Raw genomic sequence first — 9,375 nt, 5'->3', positions numbered from 1 at the left:
CCATTTTCCCATGGTCCTACAGTCACAGAGCCGGGACTAAAACCCCCCTGTGGTAGCCCTCTATGCTCCTTATGATGGGCCCATTATGGTGCTCTCTGTTTCAGTTACTGTAACCCCATGGGGCAATTTCCCCCAAGACATGTGAACACACCCTAGCAGGCCCCAGAGCCCCCCTGTGACTGGAAGGGGCGGGGAGGGTGGGGAGAGAGTAAAGAAGGTTGCCTCACTAGCAATGGGAAGTTACTAAAAGCAGGAAAATCCTGTGATCAGATCTGTGTTTTTTTAAAAAATGCTTTGCTTCTCCACCTCTTCCTTATCTGCTCCTTCTTTCTCCTTCTCCTCTTTATTCTTCATTTACTCTGTATAATTCCCCAGAAAGAGAAAGAAAAGAAAATTCTGGGACTTTCCATCACCAAACCCATTGGGTGTTCATCCAGCTGGAGTCCGAATTGGCTGGCTCCTCGCATTTGTAGGATACCAGGGTCCCCCCCAGGGACTCCCCTCTTGGGGGCGGGGGGAGGGGAGTGTTCTAGGAGCTTCATGCTCCAGGAGCAAGGCCAGGATTCGGTGAGAGAATAGGATGTAGCAGGCACGTACAGTCTGGAACCAGGCCCCCGGGCCCTCCCTGGCCTTCTGGAAAGAGCCTTGCCTCAAGGACTGCCTGAAATGGCCCAGAACCTGAGATCCTGGCAGTGTGCCCTTCTCCACTGGGTGTCTGCCATTCAGAGTTCACACTCCCCAGGCCACTAGCAGAGGGCCAGGTGGCTGATGTGTAATCTGGGGTGCCCCCTCCAGGATGGCTTCCTCCGTTCCCTTAGACTACAGGCCTAACTTCCTCTCCGCTTGGTGTCTCCTGCATAGATCACATGCCCAGCAGCTGGGTCCCCAGTCAGAGAGTTTGGGGGGGGAGGGGGTTGAAACAGAAAAAGCAAGCACAGATGCCCACACATGTGTGCATGTGTTAATGTGCACGCATGCTGAATGTGTGACATCTTGGGAGGAAGGGGTCCACACCATCTCGGCAGAGACCCTCGGCCTCATTCATCCTGCTCACTATTGTGTCCCCAGCACCACGCAAGGGGTTGGCACCTAACAAATAGTCTCTGAATAAATGAATGAATGAACGATGAATGGACCGGAGAGTATTGTGGCCTGGATATAGCAACCAGAAGAGTCCTTGGAGACCTCGCTAGTGTTTCTAAGGAGTCCCAGCAGGACAGGCTGGTGCTGATGGTTAAGGGGTCAGCAAGGCAGTGTGGACAGCCTTTCAGGAGTCTGGAGGAGGCCGCATGGCAGCAGGAAGGGTGGGGGTCGCACGGGGGCGGGAAAGGCTGTTTGAACTGAAAGCAGGAGTTCTGGTGAGAATGTCACTGGTCATAGGCCCTCTTGCACCCTTCTCTATATCAGCAGTCTCTTTTCTCGTGTGTGTGTGTGTGTGTGTGTGTGTGTGTGTGTGTTTAATTTGAGAGAGAAAGAATCCTTTTTTAAAAAAATTTTAAGGTTTATTTATTATTGAGAGACAGAGCAGAGCATGAGCAGGGGAAGGGCGGAGAGAGGCAAAGACACAGAATCCGAAGCAGGCTCCAGGCTCTGAGCTGTCAGCACAGAGCCCGATGCAGGATTCGAACTCACAAACCACGAGATCATGACCTGAGCCAGAATCTGATGCTTAACCGACTGAGCCACCCAGGCGCCACCCAGGATGAGAGAGAGAGAGACAGAGAGGGACAGAGAGAGAGAGTCTTAAGCAGACTCCATGCTCAGTGTAGAGGCCAATGTGGGATCGATCCATCCCACACCCCTGGAATCACGACCCGAGCCGAAATCGAGAGTCAGCCGCTCAACCAACTGAGCCACCCAGGCGCCCCTCTATGAAAACTTTAAAATTCAAGAGAAATGGGAGTGATTTCTGGAGGTGATGATTTCTTTGCCTTTCCCCGCCAACACTGTCCCCTGTCCACAGTGCTCTGTTTGTTTGTCCAAAGCCTATCCTCCCTTCAGCCTCCAGTCTGAGGACAGTGGAACTTTTTCAGCACCTAGAGCCTCGTGGGGGCCTGTGAACCCCCTCAACCCCCATAGTTTAATATTGAATCAGATATGGTCCTGTTTATTTGTCTTTGAGGAACATTACAGTTTATTTCACAGTTCACACGCAGATGGTCATCACTTGGGAATGAACTGGGAACAATTTTGGGTCCCAGGACACCTCCCCCCTCCCCTCCAGGCTTAACACTCCTACTGTTGCCCAGCTGGTGTCTACTCAGGGAGTTCATGATATTTTTAACTTTGGCTTAAAATGGAAACAAAGAATCTTTCGGTTGTGCTGTTCCTTAGGGTTTCAATGCCTTGTTCTCCTCTTTCCAGTTACTTAGTAGCCTCCTCGAGGGCAGAACCTGTGTCTCCTGTTCTCTGCCTCTCATAAAACCAAGCCCTGGTGAACACATTTTAAGTGTGCTGGATATATATCCCCGTTGGGTGATTTCAAAGTCGATCTTGTGAAGAAGCAGAAAATCAGGCCAAAAAAGCTAGGTTGGAAAGGTTTCTACTCAGGTCCTAGTTCACGAAGTCCCGGGGCCTGCAAATCTCCCCTGACACCTGGCCCCACGATATTTACTCTAGTCTCAGAATCCCGGTGTGGCCACGGGCACCTTTCCTGGGTTCCCCGTTCTGGAACCTCCCTCCTCCTTAGCGAGTCACCTTCTTTTTTATTTTTTTTTTATTTTTTTTTATTTTTTTTTTTTTTTTTTTTATTTTTTTTTTTTCTTTAATTCTGAGCTCAGATCAAGTGTAGAAACCTTCATAGTTGTAAAGGTCAGTAGTAAAATCTCTTCATCATTGCTCAGAACTCATTATACTTTCATACACATCCACACACACACATCTCCTCCACCCCATCCCTACCTATCTCACACATCAAGTCCTCAGTTATATACTATCACCTTCACATGCACACCACCCCCCACCACACACCCCAGACATAAGCCCTTACTGTGTTAAATTATTTTTGCTTCTCAGAACTACAGAGATCATGCATCAGGTAGACTGGAAGGTCTTCTGATGCTCAGATTTGGCTATTTTCATCATTGATCCACTTCAGGAAGAGCAGATCTCAGAGAAGCGAGTCACCTTCTTACCACTTATTTCTCCTGAGCTGCTCCCTTTGGAACCAGAGCCCACAGAGACACGCCTTCCCACACTTCTTGGAACTCCTCCGTCAGTCCCAGTTTCTACTTTAAGAAATGCACTTTGTTCGAGTAACTGGAAGGAAGGCGGAGCCTGAACATGAACTTCACTGTCCAGAAGGGCCCCTGCCTTCTCTGGTACACAGTGTGTAGTCCCTTCCTTCCAGCCCAACAGGGGGGCCTACTTCAAACATTGAACGCCCTGAACAAGCGTACGAGACAGACAGACAGACATAGAAAGTGTAATGAGGGCTTGGGGACAAAGAATGTCAACCCAAAGAATCTCTTTCTTTTGGGTGGATACTCTTCATGCTGTCAGGCCATGGGGAAGATATGCGGGGACCCTGGGATTTTCCTTCCACTTTCTTGTGCTCTCAGAAACTACCTTTGGTGACTCAGTAACAGGAACCTCAGGGTCAGGTAGGTGGGGCTCCGCTTTCCATCCAGGTTTACCCAGTTTTACCAGGCAGAGGAGTGTGCTGAGGCTGTAAGCAGGAGAGGAAGCCCCAAATAGAGGAAGGACAGGGTGTTGGTTCCTCAACTTGTTGAGACCAGAGTTATGTAGCAAGACAAACTGGAGTGTGCTCAGCATTTCTCCTTCCTGACTTGGATTTCACCTTAGCCCCAGTTCAGCGGCACCCCCCTTGGCTCAGATGGCTGAGGGATCCAAGAGGAAGAGGCTTGTACAATCCTTCATCTAGTGGGGTGGGCTGGGGGTGGGGTGAACTTTTAAAGTAAGCTTCTGGCGGGGCACCTTGGTGGCTCAGTTGGTTAAGCGTCCGATTTCACCTCAGGTCATGATCTTACGGTTTGTGGGTTCGAGCCCCGCGTCGGGCTCTGTGCTGACAGCTCAGAGCCTGCAGCCTGCTTCAGATTCTGTGTCTCCCTCTCTCTCTCTGCTCCTCCCCCACTTGGGCTCGCTCTGTCTGTCTCTCAAAAATAAATACATGTAAAAAATTTTAAAAAAATAAAGTAAGCTTCTGGCAAGATCTGAGTGGGTTAAGTTGCCCCCACTCTGGATCTGACTTCTCTTGCTTCTCTAACCTACCCACTCTGCCCTCCAGTCATAACAAATTTCTTATAATTCCTGATCATGACCAACACAGCTGCTGTGTACAGCTTCATGGGTTGTGCTCTGAACAATTCTTAGAGGTGCCATTTCCATAGACAAAGGAAGAAAGCATACACAATTTTACCAGGCAGCACTGAGACAAGTCCTTTTATGGCTTCTTTCGCATATATGTCTTCCTCTGCCAAGAATGACCTTGTTTGCCTTTCCTCTCACCTGGTGAATCATCTAACACTTAGTTTTCAAATTCTTGCTCAAATAATGTTGGTGAACACAAATGTAACAACTGAATGCATTGGGAAATGCTCACAGACATTGGGAAGAAACACCACATGTACAGGAGTCTCAAACTGGCACACCGTTAGCTCATTCTGTCTGGTAGTTGTATTAGGCCCATGAGGTGTTGTGAAAGGCAATGAAAGTAAAATCCATCAGAATGAGTCAAATTAAAAAGACATAATAACAAGTGTTGGTGAGGATGTGGAGCAACTAGAACTCTCGTGCAATGCTAGTAAGAGCGTAAATTGGGATAACGGCTTTGGAAAACTACTTGGTGATATCTACTAAAGTAGAAGAGGTGCCTAGCCTATGGTTTAGCAGTTCTGGTAGAAATACATTTGTACACACACAAAAACTGTGCAAGCATGCTCATAAAGGCACTATTCATAAAAGGCCCAAACTAAAAATAACTTGAATGCCCCCCAACAGGAGAATAGAGGAAAACTGTGGTAGATTCATAAACTAGAATATTACACAGCAATGAAAATGAATTAATTATTGCTTTGCATAACAACATGAATGAATCTGATAAATATAGCGTTGAGTGAAAGAGCCCAGACTAAGAGAGTACATACAGTGTGATTCCATTTAGGTAAAGCAAGCACTAGGGTGCTAGAAATGAGAAAAATGGTCACCCTAGGAGGACAGGTAATGACTGGGAAAGAACACGAGGCTTCTGTGATGCTAGCAATATTCTATCTAGCACCACGGGAGGTGGTCACACAGCTGTGTGTTTATTTTGTGGAAGTTTATGGAGCTGTACACTTAGATTTGTACACATTTATGTGTGTACACTACGCCTCAGTGAAAAAGAGTACTTGGAAGAATAAAAGCAACGTCTACTTTAGACAAAGATGTAGTAGCAGAATCTAGATTTATCCTCTGCCTTCATCAGTTATAAATATTAACCAAATATATGAAGCAATGGTTTGAAGACATTGGATGACAGGCATCTGAAGACAGGGATCCCTGACGGAAGGCAAGCAAATGAGATTAGTCTTCCAAGCACCTCAGCTCACTGCCTGGAGAGAGAGCTTCTCAGTCTGTAGCACAGAGAGAGAAAACTCTTGGAGATGTGCAGAGGAATCTCCTTGAAAGTTTTGCCTGGGTACCAGCCAGTACACGTGCATATAGACAACGCCAGCACTGGGGAAGGAAGCCCTGCAGAGGGCGAGGTGGTGGGAGGGTCACCAGAGCTTTCACGAGGCTGGGAAGAGTTGGCGTGCCCACCGGCCAGGGCAGAAAGACCCCTCGCCACATGAGGCATAGAGTCCTCAGGAGAGGATTGCCTCAGTGGCCGTGCCAAGTCAGTCCCAGTCCGGAAGTTGTTCTGGACCCACCTAACAAGGCTGAAAAGCAAGGCTTGTGATCAAACTATTTCCAAGTAATTTAACTGCATCCTATACTAAAGTCACCAAATATTTAAAAGAATTTTTAAAAAATTCTGGTACCAGGGAGCGTGGGTTAAGGCTCAGTTAAGTGTCTCACTCTTTTAAAAAGTATTTTAACATTTATTTATTTTTGAGACACAGAATGAGCCCCGGGGGGGCAGGGCAGAGAGAGAAGGAGACACAGAATCTGAAGCAGGCTCCAGGCTCTGAGCTGTCAGCACAGAACCCGACATGGGGCTCAACCCCCACCAACTGTGAGATCATGACCTGAGCCGAAGTCAGACGCTTAACCGACTGAGCCACCCAGGTGCCCCTCCAAGTGTCCGACTCTTGATCTTGGCTCAGGTCATGATTTCACAGTTCATGAGGTCAAGCCCCATGTGGGGCTCTGCACTAACAGCATGGGGCCTGCTTAGGATTCTCTCTCTCCCTCTCCCTTGCTCACATGTTCTCTCTCTCTAAAATAAAAGAATTCTGGTACCCAGCAATATAAACTTCAAAATATCTGGTATCTCATATGATTTCACTTACATGGAATATAAAAAAACAAAACAAATGAGCCAACAAACAAAACCCCAGAAACAGACCCATAAATACAGAGAAGGTGGTGGCCATACGGGAGTGGGGTGGGGGGTGGGCAAATTGGAAAAGAGGAGTGGGAGATACAGGCTTTCAGACATGGAATGAATAAGTCATGGGGATGAAAGGTACAGCATGGGGAATATGGTCAGTGGGACTGTAAGAGTGCTGTGTGGTGACACAAGGGCAGCTACACTTGCGGTGAGCACAGCACCACCTATAGACGTGTCCAATCACTATGCTGTTAAAAAGCAGTGGTTCTCACGGCTCGTGGGTTCGAGCCCCGCATCCGGCCCTGTGCGACAGCTCAGAGCCTGCTTCAGATCCTCTGTCTCCCTCTCTCTGTCCCTCCCCCAGTCGCATTTTGTCTCTCTCTCTCTCTGAAAAATAAACATTAAAAAAAATTTTTTTTAAAAAGCAGTGGTTCTTGGATGTTAGCTAAACTTCTTGTGGTGATCATTTCACAATACACATGTATATAAAACCATTATGTTGCACACCTTAAACTTATACAATATTGCATATCAATTATATCAATAAAACTGGAAAAAACCCACAGAATATTTGGTAGCTAATAAAAAATTACCTGTCATTCAAGTAAGCAGGAAAAAAATCTAGACACAGGTCAGAAATGATAGAGCTAATAGTAAACAAGAGCACTGAAACAGCTATTACAAATATATTCCATATATTCCAGAAGGTACAGGAGCGCATGAGCATTAGGAAGAGTGAAATAGAGAAGGGGCGCCTGGGTGGCTTAGTCGGTTAAGCGTCCGACTTTCGCTTGAGTCATGATCTCGCGGTTCGTGGGTTCGAGCCCCGCGTCGGACTCTGTGCTGACTGCCAGCTCGGAGCCTGGAGGCTGTTTCGGAGTCTGTGACTCCCTCTCTCTCTGACCCTCCCCTGCTCACGCTGTCTCTCTCTCTCTCCTAGAAATAAATAAAAACATTAAAAAAATTTTAAAAAAAAAGAAAATACAAAAAAGGCCCAAATCAAAATTCTAGAGATGAAAAATACAGTGAGTGGAATTAATAGCATAGCAGATCAGACAGTAAATAAGAAAGCATCCTTGACTATGAAAACATAGCAACAGAAAAATCCAAAATACAACACAGTTGGGAAAAAAAGATTCATTTTTAAAATAAGAACATTGAGGGATGCCTGGGTGGTCTCAGTCGGTTGAGGGTCCGACTTCAGCTCAGGTCATGATCTCACAGTTCATGGGTTCGAGCCCTGCATTGGGCTCTGTGCTGACAGCTTGGAGCCCGGAGCCTGCTTCAGATTCTGTGTCTCTCTCTGCCCTCCCCCACTCATGATCTGTCTCTCTCTCTCTCTCTCTCAGAAATAAATAAGCCTTAAAAACTGTTTAAAAAAATAAAATAAGAATATTGGGGCACCTGGGTGGGTCAGTCAGTTGAGCATCTGACCCTTGATTTCAGCTCAAGCAATGACCCCAGGGTGGTGGGATTTAGCCCCGTGTCAGGCTCTGCCCTGAGTGTGGAACCTGCTTAAGATTCTTTCTCCTTCTCCCTCTGCCCCTCTCCCCTGCTCGTGCTCTCTTTCTCTAAAATAAAAAAATAAGCAGGACATCAGTGAGTGGCGGCAGCATTCAGCGGCCTTATGTGCATGTACCTGGGATCCCAGAGAGAGACAGCGAGGTGAGGAGAAGACAGAAAACATATCTGAAGAAATAATGGCTTGAAAATTGCTTCATTGTGGTGAGAACTATAAACCCACCACAAATCAGAGAAACTCAACAAACCCCACGCAGAGAAAAAAATGAAGAAAAATCACATCAAGGCGCATCGTAGTCAAATTGCTAAAACACAATGATAAAGAGAAAATGTTAAAAGCAGCCAGAGGGGAAAATACACTCAGTGCAGAGGAACACAGACAAGGACAGTAGCAGACATCTGCTTGGCCGCATGCAAACCAGAAGATAACGGAGAGACATCTCCAAGGCACTGAAAGAAAAACTGCCAACCAAGAGCAAAACTATCTTTCTTTATTCCCCCTTTTTATTATTTTTTAAAAATGTTGGCTGGGTGGCTTAGTCGGTTAAGCGTCCGACTTTCGCTTAGGTCATGATCTCGCGGTTCGTGGGTTCGAGCCCTGCGTCGGGCTCTGTGCTGACTGCCAGCTCAGAGCCTGGAGCCTGTTTCAAAGTCTGTGACTCCCTCTCTCTCTGACCCTCCCCTGCTCACGCTGATCTCTCTCTCTCTCCTAGAAATAAATAAAACATTAAAAAAATTAAAAAAAAAATGTTGGGACGCCTGGCTGGCTCAGTCGGTTGAGCATCCGACTTCGGGTCTGGTCATGATTTTGTGGTTCGTGAATTCAAGCCTTGCATTGGACTTGCTGCTGTCAATGCAGAGTCTGCTTTGGATCCTCTGTCCCCTCTCTCTCTCTGCCCCTCCTGCACATGCACGCGTACGTGCTCTCTCACTCTCTCTCAAAAATAAACATTTTTTAAAAATTTAAAAAAGATTCAGCTGCGGGCGCCTGGGTGGCTCAGTGGGTTAAGCATCCAACTTCAGCTCAAGTCATGATCTCAAGTTCATGAGTTCAAGCCCCGTGTCAGACTCTGTGCTGACAGCTCAGAGCCTGGAGCCTGGTTCGAATTCTGTGTCTCCCCCTTTCTCTGCTCTTCCCCCTCTCACGCTCTGTCTCTGTCTCAAAAATAAATGAACATTAAAAAAAGAAAAGATTCAGCTCTAAGAAAAATAAATAAATAAATAAATAAATAATAAAAATATTTATTTTTGAGAGCACATTCTCATGGGGTAGGGTCAGAGAGAGAGAGAGAGAGAGAGAATATCCCAAGCAGGCTCTGTGCTGTCAGCACGTAGCCCAAGGCAGAGCTACATCTCATGAA

General features: G+C 46.7%; 2 non-coding genes across 2 annotated transcripts; both read right to left on the bottom strand.

The window, feature by feature from the left end:
* Positions 1-2,771: 2,771 nt before the first annotated feature.
* Positions 2,772-2,841, bottom strand: LOC120235848. The gene has a single exon (XR_005529512.1). It is a non-coding gene; the product is annotated as a small nucleolar RNA U2-30 (small nucleolar RNA).
* A 168-nt stretch (positions 2,842-3,009) lies between these two features.
* Positions 3,010-3,089, bottom strand: LOC120235849. Its single transcript, XR_005529513.1, has one exon. It is a non-coding gene; the product is annotated as a small nucleolar RNA U2-19 (small nucleolar RNA).
* Between the last annotated feature and the right edge of the window lie 6,286 nt (positions 3,090-9,375).

Source organism: Hyaena hyaena, unplaced genomic scaffold (assembly GCF_003009895.1).
Source record: "Hyaena hyaena isolate Hyena2069 unplaced genomic scaffold, ASM300989v1 scaffold_138, whole genome shotgun sequence".
NCBI lineage: Eukaryota > Metazoa > Chordata > Mammalia > Carnivora > Hyaenidae > Hyaena > Hyaena hyaena.
Note: the sequence above shows the minus strand (reverse complement) of the source record. Positions and strands in the feature narration are given on the sequence as shown.